This window comes from Lissotriton vulgaris, chromosome 2_1 (assembly GCF_964263255.1).
Source record: "Lissotriton vulgaris chromosome 2_1, aLisVul1.2, whole genome shotgun sequence".
NCBI classification, from domain to species: Eukaryota; Metazoa; Chordata; class Amphibia; order Caudata; family Salamandridae; genus Lissotriton; species Lissotriton vulgaris.
The window spans coordinates 47,439,872-47,465,538 of record NC_141687.1 but is presented as its reverse complement, the minus strand read 5'-3'; the positions used below and the strand labels follow the sequence as shown (position 1 = coordinate 47,465,538).

At 44.4% G+C, this 25,667-nt stretch overlaps 1 protein-coding gene across 1 annotated transcript in view; it reads right to left on the bottom strand.

Moving 5' to 3' along the window:
* The window catches only part of NHEJ1 (non-homologous end joining factor 1), a 1,360,764-nt gene extending 1,356,517 nt beyond the window's left edge, over nucleotides 1–4,247 (bottom strand). Inside the window, exon 1 of the mRNA XM_086958444.1 lies at nucleotides 4,111–4,247. The gene's annotated coding sequence lies outside the window, so the exon portion shown is untranslated. The remainder of the gene's footprint in view (nucleotides 1–4,110) is intronic.
* Between the last annotated feature and the right edge of the window lie 21,420 nt (nucleotides 4,248–25,667).

Below are 25,667 nucleotides of genomic sequence, written 5' to 3'. Positions count from 1 at the left end.
AATTATGTCGCACTGCATTATAAAATTAAAAAATTCTAACTGGCTCACTTGCATGTGAACAAGGGCTTTTGAAGCCCGAAACGCGTAGTGCCCTCTTGCTACCGACTATTATGCAATAAAAGAACCTGTGAAGCGCATCCGTTGGTCCGTCTCCTCTGTTCCTGCGCCGACTTGACCTTGGTCTGACTCGGAAGTGGTGTGTGGAGTCTTCGTGTATATATATATATATATATATATATATATAAAAACTCTAATCACTAGTATATGCAGAAGACCTTTGTACTCTCTACCATTCCTATGTGACTCTTAGAGTATACCCATTCGTATCCCTTCCCTATGTATATAGAGGTAACTCTAAACACTAGTATATGCAGTAGACCTTTGTACTATCTACCATTCCTCTGTGGCTCTTAAGAGTATATCCATTCGTATCCCCTCCTTGAATGACTTTACTACCTTTACATTTGCCATTTTTTTTCTTTTTTTTCTGTTTGTATCTCTTCCTTGTGTGACTTTATAACTTGTAAATTTGCAATTTTTTTCTGTTTGTATCTTTTATGTAACGCATGTAATCCTAAGTCTTTATGTATCGCAACTGGTTCTTATGTAAAGCGCTCTGACACCTTCAGGTAATGTTCACGCTATATAAAATAACATTAAATAAAACAAGCATTTGCAATGCAATAGGTCTCGCATTAGGAAAGTTTGAGCTATTGGTATTGTAAATGACACATTTTTATTTATGTGTCTGTTTTGAAAATAGCGAAATTAATAGCTTTGTCATTTACAATGCCAATAGTTTTAAGTTTCGCAAATGTGACACCTATAGCATTTGTAATGCAATATTTGTTGTATTTACGTGACTTAGATGTATTGATATTACAAATAAAAATGGCTTTTAATTTTTTTATTAATAATTTAATAAAAATTATTAAAATGTATAATGGCAATAGCTTTTCTAAATAACTTTTGTGAAGATTATGTTAATTGTATTTTATTGTGACAAATATAATAGAAGTGAAAAATTAACATCTTTTTGTGACATTTGTAATAAAGCTTGAAACATTGAGAGAACATATTTGAACTAGTTGTTGAATGGTTGCACAGATTGATGTTGTGGTGGCGCTGAGTGATGTGGTGGCGACGAGTGATGCTGTGGCGTTCAGTGATGCTGTGGTAGCGCATAGTGATGTTGTGGTGCCCCTGAGTGATGCTGTGGTGGTGCTGAGTGATGCTGTGGTGATGCGATAGATAGAGTGAGGGCGATAGATAGACAGATAGAGTGAGGGCAATAGATAGACAGATGGATAAAGTGTATTTATGTTGCATTGAGTGGAGTGTAAGTATGGGGTGTGTAAGTATGTGGCACTGAGTGGTATTTGGAGTGTATGTTGCATTGAGTGCAGTGTAATTATGTGGCACTCAGTGGTATTTGGAGTGTATGTTTCATTGAGTGCAGTGTAATTATGTTGCATATAACTATGTGGCAATGAGTGGTATTTGGAGTGTATGTGGCATTGAGTGCAGTGTAATTATGTGGCACTGAGTGGTATTTGGAGTGTATGTTGCATTGAGTGCAGTGTAATTATGTGGCGTGTAATTATGTGGCACTGAGTGGTATTTGGAGTGTATGTTGCATTGAGTGCAGTGTAATTATGTTGCATATTACTATGTGGCAATGAGTGGTATTTGGAGTTTATGTGGCATTGAGTGCAGTGTAATTATGTCACGTGTAATTATGTGGCACCCGCACAAATGTGTGCGTTAGCAGGAGCGACACATTTTAAATTAAAGCGCAGTTGAATGAAACAAGTTTTATAGGAGGAAATAAAAGTGCAAAATAGAGAAAGTTACAACAAAGTCATAGTTGTTGCTTATTTATCTTATGTAACTAACAACCATTGACAAAGCCACCAGTCATGGCTTGTTTAGGTGTAATGTTACTTGTAGTATATGTCTGGATGCAAAGACAGAAACATGAAAATACATGGGGGCACACTCTGGTAAGAACAAATTAGCTTAGGTGTTTTTAAGCCATGCCCTTAATTATATGGACCACGCACATTTGAGAGACCCCCCCCCCCCAGTTTTTTCATCTCACTTAAAGCGCTGGCTATACCATATGTAGCATTCTAGCGAATAGGTCATCCACGGCAAAATGCTAAATCACAAAAAGCCATCATGTGGCTCGGTACTGGGGGCAATTTCTGACTACTTTTTCCCCTCATTCAGCTCAGCTGATGACCTGTCGAATATGATTATGTAGGTGATGTCATGGACAAATCCACTGCCATGCCATAAAATGCACGGAAAACCAAAAAAATGGGACCCATTGGAGAGCACTGGACGCATTACTTAGACACACGTAGGTGCAGGATTCAGAATAATGCAGATGTGTTTAAGGACATCGGAAAAGAGGCTCGGGGAGCACAAGTGGAGCCTTGCAGCGCTGCGCCGCTTCCAGGCACGCATTAGCGAAGCGCTCCTCTAATTATTTCTGACACTCCTCGGTGTGGGAGTGAGCATACGGGACATGGGGCACTCGCCAGGGGGCTTTAGGGCAGGGGGCTGCGTTGAGGGCTGGAGGGCGGCCCTCGGCCCCACCAATTGTGAAAGCAGCCACAAAGTAAAATGTCACTGGCACATCCATGTCTCAGAACTTCATGCTAAACCGGAAATCTTTATTTGAAAATAATTTTTTGGCGTGATTTAAAAATAAATATCAGGTAAAGAACACCCTAGCCTCCCATGAGAGGATCAGAATGTGGCACAGAGCACCATCAGGGCCAGGGCTTGTCTGAAACATGCCGCCGCGCTGCCCGCGGCGACCCGGAAGCTCTTATCCGGCCGGACAATCTGCTCGCGGCCGACCGGAAGTCCTGCCTCCCGAGGTCCGCGAGCCGCGAGCTGCCGGCGCATGGAGCGCCCTGCCGGTCCGGGGAAGCCCGGGTCCCCAGGAGGGGGCCGGGGAGAAGGAGGAGTGTGGCGCCTGTTGCGGGGCTCCTCTGACCTGAGGGAGCCCCGATTTAGAAGAGGAGACACGCCGCGAGGAGGAGGAGCGGAGCGCGAGAGGAGCCCCGCCGGAAGAGCGCAGTCGGTGAGTGCGTGCCTGTGTGTATGCCTGTGGGGGAGGGGAGGGGAGGAGAGGGGGGAGGGGAGTGTGTGAGCGCGTGTGTGCATGTGTGTGCGCATGCGTGACTGTGTGTGATTGAGAGAGAATGCGAGGCGGGGGATAGTGTGCTGTGTGCCTGTATGTGTGCCGTGTGCATGCGCGCGCCTGTGTGTGTGTGTGTGTGTGCATGCAGAGGGGTGTGGGCTGCCTGTGTCTGTGTGAGAGCAAGAACTTTGCGCATGCGCAGCTACCAGACGCTCGCTCCCGAGGTGAAATCTGACCTCGTCAAAGCGCGCGTCTGGTAGCTGTCCACATTCCTAAATACGGGCCACATAAGGTCTGAAGCAGACACTCTCAATGCTCACGCATTGAGAGTAGGTCTGCTCGACCTAAAAATTATATAAAGCGAGATTATATTTTTGGAGGGGATGGGCAAGGTTTTCAGGATGGGTAACTGACATTTGCAAAGAGCATTCTGCAATGTTGGCTATAGCAGCACTGTCAGCTGGTGTTAGTGTGTGTTTATGTTTTGATAGTTTGGAGACTCTCTAAAGTTTGTACTTGAGTAATTGTTTATATTACACTTAAATCCTCTCTCAAAAGGAAGTCATTCTTCCCTTAACTTTAATGGTCATCAACAAATAGTTAACAACCCGCGAAAATACATGTGAAGCAATGTATTCTTGCATTAACAGTTTTCCAATTTTGGTTTTCTTTAACCAGCAAGAGCTTGAAGATAAAAAAAATACCTGGCCAGCATGCAAACCCTAGCCATGGCATGCTGTTACTTATGTCCCCCCCCCCCTCCTAAATGATTGCATGGATGTTCTCTCTCCTTCCCCCACTCAGTTTTTCTGCACTCTGCCCAACGCTCATGTGTCTTTCTCCACAGTTAACATACACTCCCACCCGTGTCTACGTCCCTCCGAGGCCCGCGTGTCCCTCTCCCCCCACTCCCCCCTCAGACTACGCGTCTGTCGCAGTGAAGGAGGCCCCACCTGCTCTGGTCCGTCGCCGCACTGTCCTCCGTAAACAAGAAGCCGCCTCAAAAGTTCCGCGCGAGGCCGTTCCTACCTACAAACACGGAAGACGGTTCAGGATACGTCGAGAGTGCCGACTCAGGGTCCGCCTTCCGAAGGCGGGGCCAAAACCGCATGGCTTAGGCTGAGTCCGGGTGGCCGGGCAATCTGTCGCTCTCCCTTCTAGGAGCTGAGGCGCACTCTAGGGCCCCGAGAGCCGGCCCAAGCTCCGCCCTCCAAAGGCGGGGCCAAAACCGCATGGCCTAAGCTGCTTATGGGTGGCCGTAGGCTCTGTCACTCACCCTTCATGCAAAAGAGGTGCACTCTTGAGCCCCAAGAGCCCGCCCAGGGGGTGGGGCCGACACTTGACGGCCGTTGGAACAGGCGGATCCCTCATTGAGGGCACAGCCTGCGTGAGCTGCAGCCGAGATTGACAGTAAAACAGGGAATATTTACTAATGGGTAAAGCTGATTCATTATTAGACATTCCTTCCAGCACATACTATTCTACTCAACTACTTGACCAGTCTTGTAAACAAGCATTTGCAATGCAATAGGTCTCGCAGTTGTTCGAGTTTGAGCAATTGGCATTGTAAATGGCAATGCCTTTTATTTACGTGTTGGTTTTTAAAACGTAAATAAAAGGCATTGCCATTTACAATGCCAATAGGTTAAACTCTCGAAAATGCGAGACCTATTGCATTGAAAATGCTTGTTTATTATTGTCAATGATACATAATATATACTATTGGCCTGTGCAAGGGACTGTTTTGGTTTAGCTTTAAATGTTATTTTCTAAAATAAACAAGCACTAGTTGCTTACACAAGGACACGTTCATTTTTTGTAGGCTCGGGGAGATTAGGTGATTTGCCCAGAATCACAAGATGGTGAGCGAACGACACTCGAACCTTGGTTTCTCCAACTCCAAAGTCAGCAACTCTGGCCCTTACGCCACATCCTCCATTAATAATGTTGGCGCTATATTTGCTTTAAGCAGAGTTATTAGCACGAGTGTATCTAAATGCGCACCAACGTTACAGTGAGTCAGCTTGCTGAAATGAAACGTACACTTGACCTATGTATATCCTTTCAAGAATTCATTACAAAAACACAGCTTGCATGCTCTTATTTCTCTCCTTCTGTGTGTTATACCCCCGTCCTACTAAAAGGTGGATACATTAAATATGAACCACTGAGCTCTGTTGCTCTTACAAGGAATTGTCTTACTCAAAGAGTCGCAGAGTCATTTTATTCCAATTGCAAGTAACTGCTACCGCGATTTTCCAAGTATCACACAGTTTGGTCAAGAAAGGTAGCCGGGGTCACGGTTCACTTGTTTTGGAACCACAACTGACAATTAATAAACTAACTATACATCCAGTACCAGTACATTAGGTTTGGAGATAGTTATGCATTTGTCGGTATGTTAGAGATTCTTCTTACACACATGCAGACACACACGCAAACGTACGTTCGTGCATATACCCTTTTATTTCCTCAAGTGAAGAACTTGCAAACAGTCAATATACAATTTTATCCAGTTTGATCGGAAACGGCGTGACTACATTTAAAGCAACAGGTGCTTCAGAATCATCCTCCTCAAATGCTACTTACTCACTTGTATCGCCCCCAGGAGGATGAAAGTCCGAGTCATCGCGCGCGGCCTGATTCCACATACATTTCCAAGCCGTGCACAGTAGTAATTACCCAGCCTGATGTGCAATCAGATGGTCAGAAAACCTCTGAGGCTATAAAAACCGAGCACGTCTGCAAGAGTAATATATTTCATTTATTGTCTACTGACGAGATCATACAAAAACAAGCTCTAACCTGGTTCCCAAGCTGTAAAGTCGGTAGCTCTGACCGTTTAGCCACATCCTCTCTTTGTCACATTAAGGGGATTCACTAGAGGAGGCCCATTTCTGCCTTCCAGGAGGTCAGGAGGGTGTGTTTGGAATACATCAAATCGCACCGCTGGTTTACACAATTTTTACTGTTTCAAGCACATGGATATGAAGTGATCTGCCCAGAATCACACGATGTGCCTGGCGAAGTGGCAAAGCCACGATTGTACCACAGCTCTCCAAGTTCCCAGCTCGGGCTCAAGACACTAGCCCACGTTTACCATTTAAAGCAACTCTGCCATTTTACAAACCTCGTGACATCCAGTAACTGCAGAGAATTAACAAGTTAGCTCCCAATACTAAACACCGTTTCCTCTGATGGCCAGGATTGTTTATGTTCTGTGAAAGTCAAGTCCTATGCAGTAAGAACAATCCTGTACTACTTTTTTCCGATTCCAATTCTCTCGCTGCGCCCAAGTGCACCTTTTGTACTATATTTATATTTTATATATTTATATTTAAGGGGAGAGGATGTGGTTCGTCGGCTAAACGGCCGACTTAGGTGCTGGAAACCAGCGTTCGAGCCTCGGGTCGCGTCCACATCCTGTGATTCAGTGCAAATCACTTAATCTCCCCGTGCTTGATTGTGTAATGTAAATACGGTGCATGTGTAAAGCGCTCCAATACCTTCGGGTCGAGTTCGCGCTATATAAAATATGCAAAAAAAATGTATAGCGCTTTTTCATTTTGCGCATACCTTCTGAAACAAACAGAACTCAAACGTAGACTTTTTTGTTTCAATGCATAAACGCTTCCTTTGATTTTATGGGCCCGAATTACATGCACTGCCTGGGTGGTACTGATTTTTACTGAGGCGCTATTTTACATAAGTGCCATATTACATAGGTGCGCTATATAAAAATAACGCACGAGGTAACAATAAATAGTTACGGCTAGATAACCAAACGCATAACAAACAAGAAAAGAGCTCAAGCTGTCAATGATGTCACTGAGAACCCGGAGGTGCATAACATCACCATAAGACTTAACCATGTACAATTCTATGTTGTTTATGGTTTCTGCGCCCCCTTCCCTTTCCTGAATAAATACTGTAAACACAAGCAAACTCTGGCCACAAAGTAGGGCTAACATGCAGCACAGAAATCAGGAAGCTCAAACGACAAAATGTCCACTCAGATCCACACAACTCTCACTCAGAGGTACACAACTCACTTTGTCAGCTAAAGCTAGGACAAACGAAGTGCGGGAAGTCCTTTTATTACACGCAAGGAAACCGATCAATCGTAACCGAATGAACCTGGTGCAAGCCTAATTCACTTCAGTGCAGCTCTACTAGGGGGGGAGAGGGGCAGGTGGGGGAGGGGTGGCACTCAAGTAACGACTTCTTAAAATAACACCAAACACAAGCACAAGTACTACTCTGCCGTCTTTCATGCACAGCTGAACACACGCAACTCGACTCTGGCCTTCCCAGCTCATGCCAATGCTATTTCTTTCATGGGTCGCAATGTCACATCCATCAACTGTGTCCAAGGATGTGATGACTTTGAAGGACGTCCCTACTCCCACTAGGAATCGGGTGACAACTGCCACGCTCCCATGAATGGGCCTGGACATTACGGGGTGACCCAATTATCCAGGCCTGTCTGCATCTTGCAATTAAATACTGTAATCTTACCTTGTATGTGGACGGGTACCTCAATCAAATATTTCCCTCTTGAAGCCGCTTTTGCGCCAATTATAGTTAGACGCAACTAATAAAAACAAAGCTAGGAGGCCTTATCTCAAATGCATATACATTACCTTCAGCACTAACTCCAGGATCAGGTGCAACACTTTTCCAAACAAGCATTGGCCGCTCAGCAGTAAAGCTGCACGGCCGTGAAAGGATCATCTGCACATTAAAAAAAAGCTGTGAGCGTGCACTCTCCCGAACTTCCGGTCTCGGGATGTGCACGCTCACGGCAGTCGTGGGGCGGGACTTCCGACTTTGCGAGAAGCCCGCGCCCTCAGAGTGGATGGCAGCAGAAGTCAGGAGAGGCGGCTGAGGCGGTAAGTGGGGCTTGGCACCTGTGTGTGAGGTGTGTATGGTATGTGCGTATGGTGTGTGGTGTGTGCGTGTGTGTGTGTGTGTGCGCGCGCTTCTGTGAGTGTGGCTGTGTGCGTGATTGTGAGAGGCTGCCGCTGTGAATGTGGAGTGTGGAGCAAAAGATGTGCACGGCTGGGGGGGCGGGGCATGATGCGCGTCCACGATGTGCAATCGGCGCTCGTGCACCAATCTACGTCCCTTGAGGAGCAACTTGGCCACAATAGGTCGAGAGCTCAACCTAATAATACTTTAAAACCTCAAATATATTTAACTTACATGATAACATATTACCTACACAACTGCACAAAAAACGTGCTCGCTGTTTAAGAAAAATATTACAAAAATGAAATGAACCTCAATGATGTATTGTATAGTTTGAGTATTTTTTAATAATATAAAATATTGAACACTGAAATGAATAATTATAATTTTTAATGATTAACTTCATATGAAAAAAAAATTATTATAATTTAAACAGTATCCATCCAAAATACCACAACTCAAGGAATACATTAAAAAGTAAATTATAAATTTCTCTAAATATTTTTGAAAGGGCAACATTGAATCAATTATATTCAATAATTAGGAACATTTGAAAACATTTAAATAGATTGCAGTTTAGAAATTAAAATAGAAATCACCACCCATCATCAATCCCTAACCAACATATAAACCAAATATAAAAGTAGTGAAAACTTAAATATTACTAGAAACAACATCAAAAATACATCAAACTTAAAACAGAAATGTTACAATAAAAACTAACGCTCCATGTACTCTGCTTTAACTGATTTTATAAAGACAAAAACAGTTTATTTTCCTGCCTGTATTTATTTATAAAATGTGGATCTCAACAGAATGGGGATTCTTTTTTGAGCGATTATAAATACTGTCAGTCATGACTGCCAGGCCAATATCTGTACAGATTGACAGGCAACAGGTTAGAAAACTGCATTTTAGTAAAAAGGCTAAACAGCTGTAGATATGGACAATCTTGATACCAATGCGTTCATGTTTTTATATAAGTACATTGATTTATCATCTGTGGGTGTTCCTATCATTGGAACCTATCAGGCATGAATACACATTTATCGGACATATATGTGCCAATATACTAGTTTCAACTTCATGTATTCACAAAACCCAAAATCAATATGGATAAATGCAGATAGATTTAGGGATAAATAAATATGGATAAATACAGAAGTAGATGTCAAAAAAATAAACCGGAAGCCCTTAATATCAACGGCAACTATATTAAATACCAGAATATATATGTATACAATATTTTTTTACATTTTTTTAATGGAAATATGTTTTTGTACTGGAAATATTGTAAGATTTTAAATAATCAAACAATAAAGAATGACTTCACTTCACTAATGGAAATATGATAAACTTACTTTTGAATTTATGTCCCACAATATTTTTCCAGCCACAATATGTTGACCGCAGTATTATTTATGTATCAAAAACAGAGAGGCACCTTTTACAAGTGTCAAGGGAAATGGGGTACTTTCAACCAGAAAAGAGATAATCCCCTTGACCAAACAATATATTATGAATGCCCAATAATTACACTATGCCTGTTGCATATTTTGAATACCCCCATAGTTCGTCAAATTATTAGTTATGAAATACCATATTCAATTCCTACAGTCAAATAGTATTTTATTAAAAAAAAATTTACAAGTTTAAAAATTAGAAGACCTATGAAATCACACTTATGATCGAAACAACACTTTAAAATATAATTCATACAATACAGAGTGTTAGAAATGGGGTAGCGTGGTGTAGAGCGGGCGGGCCAAACTCCAGAGGACATGTGTGAAGCATCCACGCAGTACACACAAGGAACACTCCCAAAAAGAGACCACACCAGTTTAGGTGAAAAACAGTAAGTGTATTAACAAATCAACACATTAGGATGAAATCATAGTTGTATATAAATGGGGCAAGCCGGCCCTGGGTAACAGTTTACTCGGAGACTATTTACAGGGCAGCGCACAACCAGCCGCTGCCAGAACCATCGCTGGTACAGTTCGGATGAAGGGAAGGGTGAAGGACAAAGGTACAGTCTATCACTAAGTATATAAAGTTGCAATAAACATGGGCCCTAAATATAAGGCATCCTCATTGGCATGAAACTTGTACAATGGCTCCAGGATAACACGTCAGGTCAGTCTATAACCACCCTATGCACCAGCCTTGAAGGAAAACATTATGCATGTAACAGCAGGCATTACAACTCTAGCACATTATGCATATCTGTATCGGCATAAATCATGTGGTCCAACGCTGTAACCTTAGAGAGAATACATTAGGCGCAGAACCTGCATTGGCATGAACACATTTAGCATGAAAGCAGTAGTCCTAGAGACACATGCGGCATGTATAAATGCACTCCACATAACAATAGCCGTATTACACACCAGGCAAGAAATCTAGGCAGGAATCTTGAGTATAAAGCCTGAGCCCCCCTTGGCTATATCATGGGCCTACATAACCTTTCCCAGAAACCTGTGGCCATAAACATAGGAGGGATGGAGCATCCTCATTAGGATAAAACTTTAGAGAACATCACATTAGACATAAATCCCATTAACAGTGGCACAACTTTAGCGTGGGAAGCATCACCTTAGAACATAGTGATCCTGTCCTTAGACATCAACGCGGGCCTCAGGCAGACTGCTCATTAGCGCAAACCCACGGGGCTTCTCACAGGAAGCCTAATGGCTTGAAACCCACTTAACATGGGACATTAACCTTAGGCAACAAGGCATAAGGCATGAACTCATCAGTGTGCACATGAGGGGAAGCACCAACACATTTGCAGTGAATAGCATTAACCGAGGGCACTCCCTCACTTCGAATAAACATGCCCCATTGTGGCCTCTGCCCCCGGTCCAGCGGGGCAGTAGTGTGACAGTAAGTTAGTCCAGGGCCCGGTGGAGCTCCCTTTTGGGCTCAGAGTTTCCACAAATGCCGCCACGTCACCAATGGCTCCAGAATGTTGCAGGAGCCCGCTTCTGCAGGGCCGCTGTGGGCCCACAAAAATCCTGGTCCAGCTGGAGCCCCTCCGGGCCCCACACACAGGTGGCTGCTTATTGCAGCTGCCCACAGCGAAGCGGGGCAGCTGGGAAGACCGGTATCCCCACTCCGGTCCTCAAAGAATGTCCACCGGGGGTGGGCACTGACCATGTGCCCCGTTCCCCCCCCTGCCACCGGTTCCCTAATGCCCCACTCACCGGGCTCTCGGGGCTGCAGGCTTTAGACGTCTTCAAGCAGGAGACAAGCAGCGGTATGTGCCTCGACTGTCCTTTGCCCCTCCAGGACTTCTCCGGGCCTCTACCTACTCTTGGTCGGCCTGGGCGAGGCAGGGGGGCTCCCGCTCCTCTCGGAGCCCCCACGATGAGGCCTGGACTGGCCTCGGCTTCCTGGTTCCTTCTGGGTCTCAGGGCCAATCAGGGCCCGGCCCTCGAAAGGAGCACCCGCACCCGCCAATCCCAGCGCGGCTTGCGGGGGGTGCAGCAGACTCCACCAGTGGCTGCACGGCGCTGACGGGGCGAGGCTGATGGCGCGGCCAGCGCCCCAGTCATGTGACAGCGGCCCTCTCGGCTTCTCAGGCCCAGCGCGGGCACTTCCAATACTGCGGCGGCTCTCCCTCCACTCCGGGGGCCTCGGCGATGCAGAAGACTGCACCCACTCTTCCTCTGGAGCTGCTCCGGGGCTGCAGCAGTGATTCTGGACCACAGCGCTTTTCGGGGGCAACGCCCTTGTATGCAGATCCCCGGCCAGCGGCGGTGAGTTCCCCACTCCAGCGCCTCTCCTTTTTCCTTGCCCCGGGCGGCTCGATGATAATGAGGGGTAGGCTCCCTCTAAATACAAGCACACGTATCACTGAAACAATATCGATGTCAAAAATATCGAGATACCGAAATATCGAGTAAAAAATATAGAATGCCAAAAGATCGACTTCCTATCTCCAAACAGGTAAGTACAAAAATATTGAATCAAAAATATCGATGTTAAAAATATAGACAGTCAAAATATCGACTTTTTTAAATAGTTAAAGGATTTTAAATTAATAAAATAATAAATATAACTAACTTAAAAATACTTAAAATACTTAAATAACATAAAAGCTAATAGATAATTAATATAATTAAAAAAAACATTTTTTAAAACATATATATAAATATATATATATATATATATATATATATATATATATATATATATATATATATATATATAACATAGTATTAATAAAAAAAAATACAATATATTTACCATAGGATAGCGAGACGGTTAAATTTACTATTACCACTCCAGTGAGTGCAACAGTAGAAAAAGATTGGCTAGCGTAGCAGTAAACATTACTATTCCCACTCCAGTGAGTGCAACAGTAGGGAAAATGTTGGATAGTGGGAGGGTAAGAATTACTGATCCCACTCCAGTTAGTGCAAAAGTAGGGAAAGCGTTGGATAGCGTAGGGGTAAAAATTATTATTTCCACTCCAGTGAGTGCAATAGTAAGGAAAGTGTTGGATAGCCTAGGGGTGTAAATTACTATTACCACTCCAGTGAGTGCAACAGTAGGGAAAGCGTTGGATAGCGTAGGGGTAAAAATTACTATTCCCACTCCAGAGAGTGCAACAGTAGGGAAAGCGTTGGATAGCGTAGGGGTAAAAATTACTATTCCCACTCCAGAGAGTGCAACAGTAGGGAAAGTGTTGGCTAGCGTAGGGGTAAAAATTATTATTTCCACTCCAGTGAGTGCAACAGTAGGGAAAGCGTTGGATAGCGGGAGGGTTAAAATTACTATTCCCACTCCACTGAGTGAAACAGTAGGGAAAGCGTTGGATAGCGTAGGGGTACAAATTACTATTCCCACTCCAAAGAGTGCAACAGTAGGGAAAGTGTTGGATAGCGTAGGGTTAAAATTACTATTCTCACTCCAGTAAGTGCAACAGTAGGGGAAGCATTGGATAGTGGGAGGGTAAAAATGACGACCTGCTAATACAAATTATTTACCAATTAACAATAAATTAATTAACAAATTAAAATTAATAAAAATTTTAAAAATGTAATTACTTACAATTATATTACTTCCCACCCTATTCCCCTAATAACCCACAACCCACTAAAGGAAAAAAAAATAATAAAAGTAACATAATTATCAATTAATCAATTATTTAAAATTAATTACCAATTATATTTTAATTAATTACCAATTAATAATTAATTAAGAATTAATTCAAAATAAATACCAATAAATAAATTAACATATTTAATTAATTGTAATTAAATTACTTCCCACCCTATTCCCCTATGAACCCACAACCCGCTACAGAAAATAAATTACTAAAATTAACATATTTATCAATTAATAAATTAAATATTTTGGTAGTCTATATTCTGTCTATTCGATATTATGTCTATTCTATATTTTTACTCGATATTATTGCTACTTGATATTAAAAACTCGATATTTTGACTGTACACCACAAGCACACACACGAGGTGGGCACTGCTCACTGATAAAGACAAACGCGGGTTTGCCACTCGCGGCAGAGTGCACACACGTGAGGTAGGCTCCCGCCTGTTTTGACTAGGCACAAAAGGCAGGCTAAACACGGGGTGGGCACCCTTTACTTCAAAGACATGCAAAGCGCCGCCACTACACTGGGTGGGCACCCGCGGCGCTTTAAAATGAAACAGTTCTTCCTGGCACACAGCGCTGCTGGATCATGAAGTATAACGCTTAACAGGCGCTAAGCAGCCTCATCAACTTCAGGGGCAGAAGGCAGGGCTCCTCTTCTCCCAGCCACTCAGTACACAGCGCAGCCTTCACCAAACGCCAGATCGCAGGCAGTACACAGTCCCTCCAAGCATAGCGCCCACCAAATATAGCGATCATTTTACGTAGGGCATGCAGGCACGGTCCCACCAGGCGCTAGGGTGCAGGCAGGGAGCACAGGCCACTCCAATATAGCGATCTCCTTCTTCCTGGGACCAGGTAGCAAAGCAGCAGGCACTACTGGGCAAGGTCAGCAGTCAGTGGGCACTCGTCAGGACAGGGCGGTAGGTCCTAGAAACCATCCTCCTCTGTAACGTGGCACTCCTCCTGATACAGCAGCCTTGACTCCGGCAGTGGGGCTCTTCCTAGCCTTGTATTTACTGTACCTTTGTCAAAGAGAGACTAATGACTTCTAAGTAAATTCCAGTCTCATTCATAAAATTGTGGTTTTTGTCGAAGTCTGCTGCTGATGTCTAGTCTGACAAGACGTACATGGTTCATGTAGGTCAGGACCCTGATGGTAAGACAGTTTCTTACTCGGTCCCAGGCAAAGCAAGGCAATCATGAGCGATGTGCACCTCAGCACATGCATTAAAACAATCAGTACTACTGCTGTAACTGAAGCCACCATGTAAAGCACCTTGATTTTGTGTGCCTCTCAACAAGGCTTCTGTGCCTTTCCTGCAGTGCAGTATGGCAGACTGCATGCTTACTGTTTACCTGTTCCCTCATGAGGTACTTTCCAGATTTATATTCAATAGCTTTAATCAGTCACTTTAAGAGTATATGAATTAGTCAAGGTAATTTGCAGAATCAAATATGCAATATTTCTTAACACAACCAGGGCTGGTACTTCAAGGAATAGGGTGGCCAATTTGACTAGGCAACAATCATGTAGTCATGCTGGCAAAAAAATTTAGGTGGTTGAGTTAGCAAAAGTTGACAATTAGTGGGTTGTGACTAAATTTTCTTAATAGTTTTATAGTGCACCACATGTAACTTTTTGGTTAATGAACTACACCGTTCTTTCTTACTTACTGTGTTACACGAGTGCCAAAATGGCAGCGTGGCCAGGCAGGCCCTGCTGTCTTGAGTCATGATAAGTCAGGACGAAGTAGTGCCAGTAGTACGTCCATAAGTTAAGTAAGAACCCCAATTGTGTTGTGGTAAATTTGGTAAGATATAGTGGTGAGGTGCTTATAATAAGCACTGCTTAACTCACTGAACTATGCTGGATTTAGATTGTGTTTGTTGTTTGTGACAGATTTCTGTTTCCAACCAAGTCATGTTGTGGTAAATTTGGTAAGATATACTGGTGATGTGCGCATAATAGGCACAGCTTAACTCACTAAACTATGGTGCATTTGGATTGTGTTTGTTGTTTGTGACAGATTTCTGTTTTCCGACACAGCGTCTGTGTTTTAAAAAACTAATACCATCCTCACCTGTTTTTGTGTCACACAAGCAACAAAATGGCGGTGGAGCAGAGCGGGACTTGCACACTGCTGACTCTCGTGTCATGGTGAGTCAGGAAGAGGTTAGTAACAACTTGTGGTAGTATTGGTACATAATCCTAACTTCATTGGTTGCATGGCATTTAAAAGTTTGCAACGTATTGCATTTGCTCGGGCTCCCTACTAAAAGGGCTCTATTCCTCTCACCAAGCGAGCAGGCTAAATGATTCTGGACCTGGCCTCTTCATTGAGATGCAAACTGGGGCCCAGGCTCACCTCTGACTTGAAGGGAAGCTCAGCTGTGGCAGCACCAGCACAAAGATTTTTGTTTTGCAACAGTTTTTTTATGGTCCTCCACATGACAGCGCAGGTGCTAAGCTGAAGTCTGGCGGGGAAGGTACATCCCGCTTTCCATAGGTGCTTAGCTTAGCCATGGTAGATTATGTCTGTGTGATCATGCAGAACTCCGCTAAGTGACAATAAGAACCTCTGCGGAGTTCCGCAAGTGGCAGAGTGCGGATCACGCTGATCTTTCTGCCGCTTGAGTAGAAATTCTACCAGAGCAGCAGCTCGTGTTCGCCAGCTTACCATCTGCGAGTGCGAGCGAGGAAAAAACTTGTGCAGCAGAATTTTCTACACTCCGCGGAGCACGAAGTGCAGAAAACTCCGCGAACGGAGTGGAGTTCGCTGCCCAGGCCTAGTTCAATTGTACTCATGCAGTAGCAATGAGTCATTGTAGCACTAGTCAGATGAGGCATGAGGACATCTTTCACCAAGGGGTTTACTCAGCTGAGACCTGTTGAAATCTTTTTGTTTTCAAATGCCAAGGAGAAATGATGTTTCTGTCCTGCTTGGCTGCAGTCTGGAGGCTGGAGGCTGTTGTGGCGTCGTGGCGTGGTGAAGCAGTGTGAAGCGAGAGCCGGCCGAAGCTGTGCTCTGCTGTGCCCCGAGTGCCCCGAGCGTGGTTGCTCCGAGTCGCCCCGAGTGTCATTGCGGACAGCAGGCGGAAAGCGGGTGATTTGTAGCCCGAAAACCGTGACCCGCGACCTGTGACTCGTGACTCGGGACTCGGGACTTGTGACTCAGGGAGAAAGCCACGGTGGCGGCGGTAGCGGGTGCAACCGCGGTAATTGCAGCCACTGCTGAGCTTGCGGGGGAATAACAGAACCGGACCGGAAAAAAAGGAGAAAACCACCGCCAGCAACCACTCCCGCTATCACCATCGCCCACCCGCACCACCAGCTGTCTGCCTTGCTGCCTTGATCTTTGCCACGCAGGAGGCAGAGATCCAGAGGTGAACCCTGAGGTGAGTCGACTTCATTGGTGTGAGGTAGGGGCAAGGGGCTTACGCGACTTGTGGTAGCCAGAAAGGAGGATAGAAAAGGTGCCGGCACCCCAAATTCTGGCCCGCACTTATAACCACACACAAAACTCCACTACAGTTTTGGCCTGCACCCCCCTGCTCCTGCTTGCACCACAGCTTGTACCACAGCCTCCCGTCACCACCAAGCACATCCCTGCCGCCTGCAGGGGCCAGAGGCCAGCGGGGTTTGCAGGAAGGCTGATGGTGGATAATGGACAGGGGTTAGTGGACGGTGGGTAGCAGTGTATAGCGGTGGGCCATCAGTGTGTGCTGCGTGCAGAGTGCAAGTGAGCAGTGCTAACCACCTCATTTGACACCCAACTGCGGCTCCCAGCCTCTCTTCCCTTTGCCCAGGAGGTCAAGGGCACAGACTGTGAAAGGATAGTGAAAAGTAGCGAGCAAGCGCATGCTTAAATCACGCGACTGATAACTGATAACCGCCAATTGCCACTGGATGTAAATCCCCTTCCGGAGCCATCTAGAGCCACAGAACAACGCCAGGAGAGGTTCTCCGCCCCGCGGTGGAGGTGGATTAGCTCAGTGGCAAACCAGACCAGATCAGACCTTACTACTTCAGTTTCATTGGTAGAAAGCAAGCTTTAGCAGCAAGGGGCGGCTTAAGTCAATTCTTTTGGAATAATGAGGTCAGGTTGGACACGAAAGAACCCACCACAACCAACGAAGCGCAAAACCAAACCCAAAATAAACAATTATACCTCCCAGAGTAGTGCAACCAATCCATCAACAACTTTACTAATTCCACCAATCTACTCGATCTTTGGTTCAAGGAATCCGACTGGCAAATTCCCGTTTTTGAAAGACCCAGTCGCTGCTATTTATACAATGCCAAAAAACACACAGTTGATGGACAGAATGTAGAACAATGTCATACATTTACCCCAGTACAAGGATCTGGGCCTAAATGCAAATCAGCTCTGACCCTGTGCCTCATGGGAACAGTCCAGTCCGAACTACCAAGCCATGTCTTTCCCAGACCGGAATCAAGCATCCAAGGACCGGTTTCTGGCTATCAGCCTTCATCAGCGTCACGTCTGAGTATACTCAGACGTGAGTCCCAGTCTCTCCACACCACTGGAGTCAAGCTATCCAGGCTGATGAAGGCTGTTAGCCAGAAACCGGTCCTTGGATGCTTGATTCCGGTCTGGGAAAGACATGGCTTGGTAGTTCGGACTGGACTGTTCCCATGAGGCACAGGGTCAGAGCTGATTTGCATATAGCCAGTGTCTAACCCAGGGTGGTGTGGAGTGCAAAAAACGATGGATTTAGGCCCAGATCCTTGTACTGGGGTGAATGTATGACATTGTTCTACATTCTGTCCATCAACTGTGTTTTTCGCAATTTATACAATGCCAGCAACGCCAAATGGTCTTCAAAAACCACTGACACCATGCAAAGTAATCACATAGATGGTTGATAAAACAACTTCTTCGTCTTATTCGACGCCTAGCACAGTGCATACCATCGGAAAAGAAGGATTAAGCACGAGCAAGCTAACAGCACAAGAGGCCCACAGGCCAATGAACCAGGGGAATTCTAAGCATATAATTTAGACGCAAGCACAAGTACATACAAAAATGGAAGACCACGGCCAAGAGCAAGAGCAAGCAAAGTACAAAAACTCACATGATTTCTTGGACATGGTTACGGATAGCATTTTGGAAAATCCACTGGAAAATCTCACAATACACAGAAGCATAACTAGTGCAACATCGACAACTACATTACCATTACAATTAATCAGTGACACCAATCTGGACCCACCAGGGGCGGCACATCATCCTTACACGCTGAGCCCCCCGGGTTCAGGGCACGACCAAGGATGCGAACCAAGCGGCAATGACATAAGTAAATCAGATGCAGGGTATATAGAAAAACCTAATAATCATTCAACACCTAGACAAGAGTCACAATTAAATCAAGAAAAGGACGATTTCAATAAAATAGACGTGGTATGTGACACGTGGACGGAGTCTCAAACATTTTTGGACAACTTAGGAATATTACAAGCACTGAGTACAACGCCCGATTATGATAAAGAAATTAAGGGGCCGATTAAGATGATAGCGTTTTTCCGCATCCTCCGGGCCGGCGGAAGCCACTGCCGGCCCGGAGGATGAGGAAAAAACGCTGCAGAGCCTCCAAAGACCCACCGCCAAATTAGGATGGCTGGTGGGTCTGGAATTCCGTCCGCAGCTTTTCCGCCGCGGTCGCCTTCCAACCGCGGCGGAAAAGCTCTAACATGGCTGGCGGTGTCTATCAGACACCGCCAGCCATATTAGGATGGTGGTGAATACATGCTTTTCCACGGCGGCTTTTCTGCCGTGGAAAAGCATACAGACTTTCCCTTCGGGGGCCCGTTGCGGGCCCCCTGGGTGAAGGGGGGGTGGAGGGTGCACATGGGGGTGCACTATGGTACCCCCCTGCATTTGCGTGCACAAAGCGACAGGCACTGCGCAGTGCCTGCTGCTTTGTGCATGCAAATGCGATGCATGCATTTTTAACCTTGCGGCGGGTGCAGCTTGAAGCTGCACCCGCCGCAATGTTAAAGATAGAGGATGTGACCGCCACCCTGGTGGTCACATCCTAATCTACTCGGAGGGAACGCTGCAGCCCCAGCGGACGTTCCCTCCTCCTCAGGGGTCGCGGACGGACTCAAGTCCGCCCGCGATCCTAATGACCCCCTAAGTACACAAGAGAAACTGACCCCAAGCAAATCGAAACATATAACAAGCTCACAACGCTATCTAATGATGTGCAAGAAAAAATCCGAACTGGAAGCCAAAAATGCAAACAACCAATGTCAGAATTAGAAAAGGAAAATATAATTGAGATATCAGAATTAGAAAAGGAAAATATAATTGAGATTTCAAGTGGGTTGGAACAGATAGAACAAGCACCCAGGGAACCATTTAATAAAACATGCCCAGATGATAGACAGGAAATAATAATAGCGATATCAAGCATGCTGGAACAGGCAGATCAAGCAACCTTAAAAGCACTAAACAAAACACGTCAAACAACTGAACTAAACTCGGAACAACGAGCTGCCATGGCAAGGGAAATCGCTGTGGAAAACATAAAAAGTACAGCGCACCAATCCAATTACAACACCAACTGGTGTCAACAGGCAGATAAAACTATCAAGGGAAAACATGACTCTAATCATAACTTGGAATCTTTAATAAAATTACATGGTGCACTAGGGAAAATATTAGAAACATCTATCAAAACGCTGAACATGCAGTCCGATAAACTCGACATTCAAATAAATCTAATGAGTCTAATCGCCGAACATATTTCAGATATAAACAAAAAACTTGATACCATGACAAACACACTTGCAAACTTCCAGGATCAAAATAATCTTCGGGCCCAGCCCTCACATTGCCAGTGTAGCCCTATGCTTGAAAAGTTAAGGGATTTACCAATAATACTCACAAATATCTTACAGGAATGCAAACGTGCAAACCGTGAGTCATTATACGGAACAACTTGGCAAATGTTGCACATTGGATGAAAGAGACATTATTACCACAGCCCACCAAAAAGATATGCGCAATGATGAAATAGATAAAGCAGAAAAGAGGAGTGAAAAATTCCCCCAAAAAACATCACAATCAACAGAATTAAACCCTCTGCAAAAAAAGGGGAAAAAGATAAAATCTGGAGAACCAATCGAGGATCAAACATCACTAAAGGACCAATCCCCGGAGCTGACCAAATATAGTCATTCGTTGATCACTGAAATAGATCAGACAAAAATTATAAATAACCATCAGCCCGTATTAACCAAAAGACAAAAAAAAAGTGCTAGAAAAGCCAGAAACCAACAACTAAATAGCAGACCTGCTAATAAGCAGGCTTTGGACAATTATCCAATGTTTGACTTTCCCAAGAGCACAAGGAAACTCCAAACACAAACTGCTAAAGAGGTAGAACTTGACCACCTGTACGGAAGTACAACCCAGAGGGAAAGCACTCGTGCCAAGATCAAATACATCAGTATGTACGGTGGACAGTAATGATGACGAATCTGCTACCCACTTGCCCGACAGGAATAGCACAAACTGGAATCCTGAGAGTGGCGACTCCGAATTACCTAGAACATATAGATCAGTGGGGAGCCCAACGGGACAAACCAAAAACACCGGAAACAAAATAAAACAAACTGTTCAGTCCACACAGCCTGAAAATGGACAGATCATAAGTGATTTAGAGAATGGTCCTGCAATAGATAACAAAAACATCATATACCGATATCCAGAGACAGGTATACAAGGACCTCAAAGGGATGCAAACAACGGTCAGTCCTAGAGCAAACCCTAGTAAACGTGACACAAAAAATCCTAGGCAAGTTACTGTGAAAGTTGACAAGAGCCTGCAAGACCAGCTATTAGTCAACATAGACATGGAATACTATGGCCCAAAGATCATCAGAGGCACGGAAAAAGAAACAGGGTTGAGTCCAGCATATACGACAATAATGCAAGAACATGCCCCACTCATTAGGTCCAGTGACCTGAAGATAGACAACTCAAAAGTACTCGCAAAGGTAAACGAGCGAATATTGGGAAGGACAACAACAAGAACAACGAAAAAAATCAACCCAACAATATAAATGACAAAGATAATAAAGCCGTAATGAGACACTGGATAAATGAGCAAGTATTAACTTTCTCCGTGCAAAAAGATGATAACACATTGAATACAAAAGTAAGGATACTGCTCATCCCAAACTATCAATCACAAGGCCCACAAGACTACCTGAACAGAGGAAACATCCTACGCCTAATGGCAGAAATCCCAAGTCTACAACATATAACTACTTCTGACCTATTAGCTATAGAATTTGTAAATTCTGGAAACAACGCAGCAAAGGAAGGCACCCTTGCAACTTGGAGGAATACAGAAATAGTTAAAGACATATTACACGAAATTTCCAAATTTGAAGAGTGGGGAATCTCTCTCAATGAACAGGTAACACCAGGCTACCCCAGCCCTTTCCTAATGACAGGCGTCCGAAGTGAAAAATCTCAACAGAAAAAGGCATCATATATTCAGTGTTGCAAGGTGCCAAGGGGGCGGAAAACCCAAAATCTGAACACCAGTTCAAAGAGAGATCAGATCAAAGAGAGGAACTAGAGAGGAATAAAATAATAATCTGGGCGGTAAAACTGATCAAGCCTCCATAAAAATTCTATCTCGGAACATCGCTGGAGCAAAAGATATCTTAAGTGATAAAGGAAAGACAGTGTCCTGGGAATCAAATGAAATAATTGTACTACAAGAAACATGGCTAACAGCCCCTGTTGAAGTGCCAGGTAGAATAGGCCACCACGTCAGTGCTATTCGAACTCAGCAATATGGACGAGCAAAGGGGGGGCTGGCTGTTTATATTTCCACTGCACTAAAAATCAAGTCCTCCCAACTAACATCGACTACCCCAGATATGCAAATAATAAAATTGGAAATGGGCCCATCCTTCGGTATAGATACTATCATACTCATTATTATATATGCACATCCAAAAACTAATACAAAACCAGAGCTTTTCAAAAAAGTCTGCGATGTTATAGCAGAACTCCGCCTCGAACATCCAACCTGGGAGATAATTCTCACAGGAGATTTCAATGCTAACTTATTACATCCCCATGAGGAGGAAGAAAACATCATTACCGCTAACGAAATATGGGCAGTAGAAATGCAGGCGATCCCATTGGCAAAACGAACGGACAAAGTGGGCCGGCAACTAATGTGGGACCTTGAACAGCTAGGCATGCGCGTGCTAAACGGAAGAACAAAACAGGATAGTCCCGCCAATTGCACGTACATTGGTCCCAGTTGAAGTTCAATCCTGGACTATACTGGAGTCACTATTCCCCTCCTTGGGTTAACTAAGAAGTTGCAAATCATATGCTCACCTGATAGTGATCATTCGGCCCAGCATATCGAACTTAAAATAACCACTCCAAAGCATCTAGAGGCCACAATATTAGCAGGGGAAACATCAACAATAAATTTGAAACGTTTAATGTGGACGTCTGCCACGCTACCTCAGATAGCGCTAGACGCAAAAAATCTAATGCTAACGCTTGCCCCAGAAAACCAACTGACCGTTGAAACATGGACCACTTTCCTGAATAAATTACCAAAAGTAGGAGTCAACACTAAACTGACGTATAATGTAAACAATAACAGTCACCTTAGCCAGACATTACGTGCCTTGAGAAGGCATCTGAGACAGTCTCTGAGAAGAGCTCAAGGTCACAATTCTCAATCCAAAGTATGGCAGGATGTACGTTCCCTAAAGAAATTATACAAGAAACAAATTTGGATTGAAAAAGAAAATGAGGACATCAATTTCTGGACAAAGATAGTACATAATGCAAAAAAATCTGATTCCAGAGCGTTTTGGTTGCAGGTAAATTCAATAAACAGAATCACAAACATCATAAGTACGACATGCGTTTCGGAGATGGCATGGGTCCAACATCTAATTGATACATTCTCAATAAACACCATGACTCAGCTGCCATCAGCTGTAACCCCAATATACAAAAGTAAAAACGCTGAGACTCAGCTCATAATTGCCTCTGACTTGATAAACGTCCTGGATAAGAAAAATGAAGAATTGAGCCAAACCACTTGAGCGAACACAGACATGGAAATACTGCGAATAATAAAGTAAAGTAGGCAAGACAGTGCACTAGGACCGAACGGCGTTCCCCGGGCAATCTATAAGCAAGATCCACATTATAGGGCCAATAATCTCAAAAACTTGTTCCGGACGATCAATGTCACCAGTAGCATTCCGGAAAGCTGGAGAGACGCAATCATTAATCCAATATACAAGGGCGGGGATCGTAAGGATTCAGCAAATTATCGCCTGATCGCGCTGATAGATGCGGAGGCCAAATATTACGCTTAATCGGTTCTAACCGATCTTGTAAAATGGTCCGATGACAATAATAAAATCCTTGTAAACCAGTCAGGGTTTTGGCGTGGTATAGGTACAATGGTAAATGTCATGGCATTAAGTCTGATTGCTGAAAAAAGCCTACAAGATCATCAAGCCCTACATCTATGTTTTGTGGACTTCAAGGCGGCCTTTGACCCTGTCAGCCGACAAACATTATGGGCCAAACTAAAGCAACAGGGCCTGCCGGACACGATCTTAAACTCATTTATGGACCTTTATACCAACACCTGGATGCAGGTTAAGATCGATAATGGCCGAAGGTTAACAAGGAAGATCACAACCAGTGAAGGATTAAAACAAGGCTGCATTTTGGCCCCTCATCTGTTTAATTTATTTATCGCTGATTTAACACCAAGGTTAGATGGGGGTCAATGCACACACTCCACGGCTAGGGACTTTGCCCCTCACGCATCTATCCTATGCAGACAATGTAGTCCTCCTCAGCCAAACGAAAATAGGGCTGCAACGTCTTATGCAAGAGCTGGCTGGATACACCAAAAAGAATTTGATGGAAATAAACAGCAAAAAAACAAAAGTCATGATTATAACGAATCGTCGCCCTAAACAGTTGAATTTTACAATTGACAACACGAACCTGGAAGTAGTGGACAGCTACAAATATTTGGGGATACATCTGCATAGACGGTTCACATTCTCCACGCACTTCGACGCTATCGAAAAGAAGGGAGCAGCTCTATTGCATGCATTCTGCAGCTTATCCAAACAGCTAAAAGGCTTCTTGTTCACCCCCCTTCTCACAGTTATCAAAGCCAAGCTACTTCCAACGATAGCTTACGGCAGTGTGGTACATAATGGAAGAAGTGCACCGCTACTTCTACGAGGAACTCAGCTAAACCAGCTCTCAGAAGTCTGCACTGGCTGCCAGTGAAGGAGAGGGTCAATTTTAAGACCCTGTGTATCACCCACAGAATTCTGCACAATGAGGGCCCTCCCATACTCTGGACACTGGTGACTCAACAACAGTCGAGTCGCCATCTGAGGTCCAACTCTCTTTCCCTCGCCAATGTCCCCAGAATCAGGAAGGCCAGATCAGGCGGTCGCCTGTTCTCCTATAATGCTCCTAGATTGTGGAACGCCCTCCCCCTTTCCCTGAGGCAAGAACACAACTACCTCAGGTTTAGGAAACGCCTAAAAACTCTACTGTTCCCCTGAGTTCACCTCCTGACCTTTCCTTCCCTCAGTTCCGTAGTCTTTTTCAGCGCCGGGATGCCCCAGGGTAGCTGCGCGCTTTCAAGAAAACATAAAATCAAATCAAATCAAATCAAATCAAGCTATTAGATAAAATCCAAACGAGAGTGTACAAATGTGTATTTTGTTTACCGTGCGATGCCTCACCCGCACAGGTACGTCTCGAATTTGGATTGCAGTCACAAATATTGCACAAAAGATATGAGACAATCAAATTTTGATACAACATCTGGCTCAACTGCGATATAGAAATTAACTCTGCCATTTGGGAAACCCTGCAAAGCAACTCTAAATCTCACTATGCGAAGTATCTAAACTCCTCCCTGAAAAGCACTGAGATGATATCTGTTTGGCAAAGGAAGTTACCAGTATCAGCATTTAAGTAGATCGTAAAAAAAGCAGTCAATATGCACTCGTTGATCGAACACAAAACGACATTAAGATGCCGTGCACATGCCTGGATGATAATACAATCCTATAAAAGTCCGGTAGCAGCTGCTTATCTAGGTCTCGCTTTTCCTTCCCATTTGAAACTAAAGTATCTGAAGCTACGCATGGGAAAACGGCCTACAAACGCCGACCAACCTGGCTGGAGGACTCCGGGCCCGAAGGATTATAATCTATGCCGCGCTGCAGTGCAAGACATTATTCACCTGATTTGCATCTATCCAGTGCTGGAGCATGAGCGCCGGAGTTTACTCAGGGAAAAGTTCAACGAAAAAAGTATTCGCACATGCCGCTCAGCGATATTAA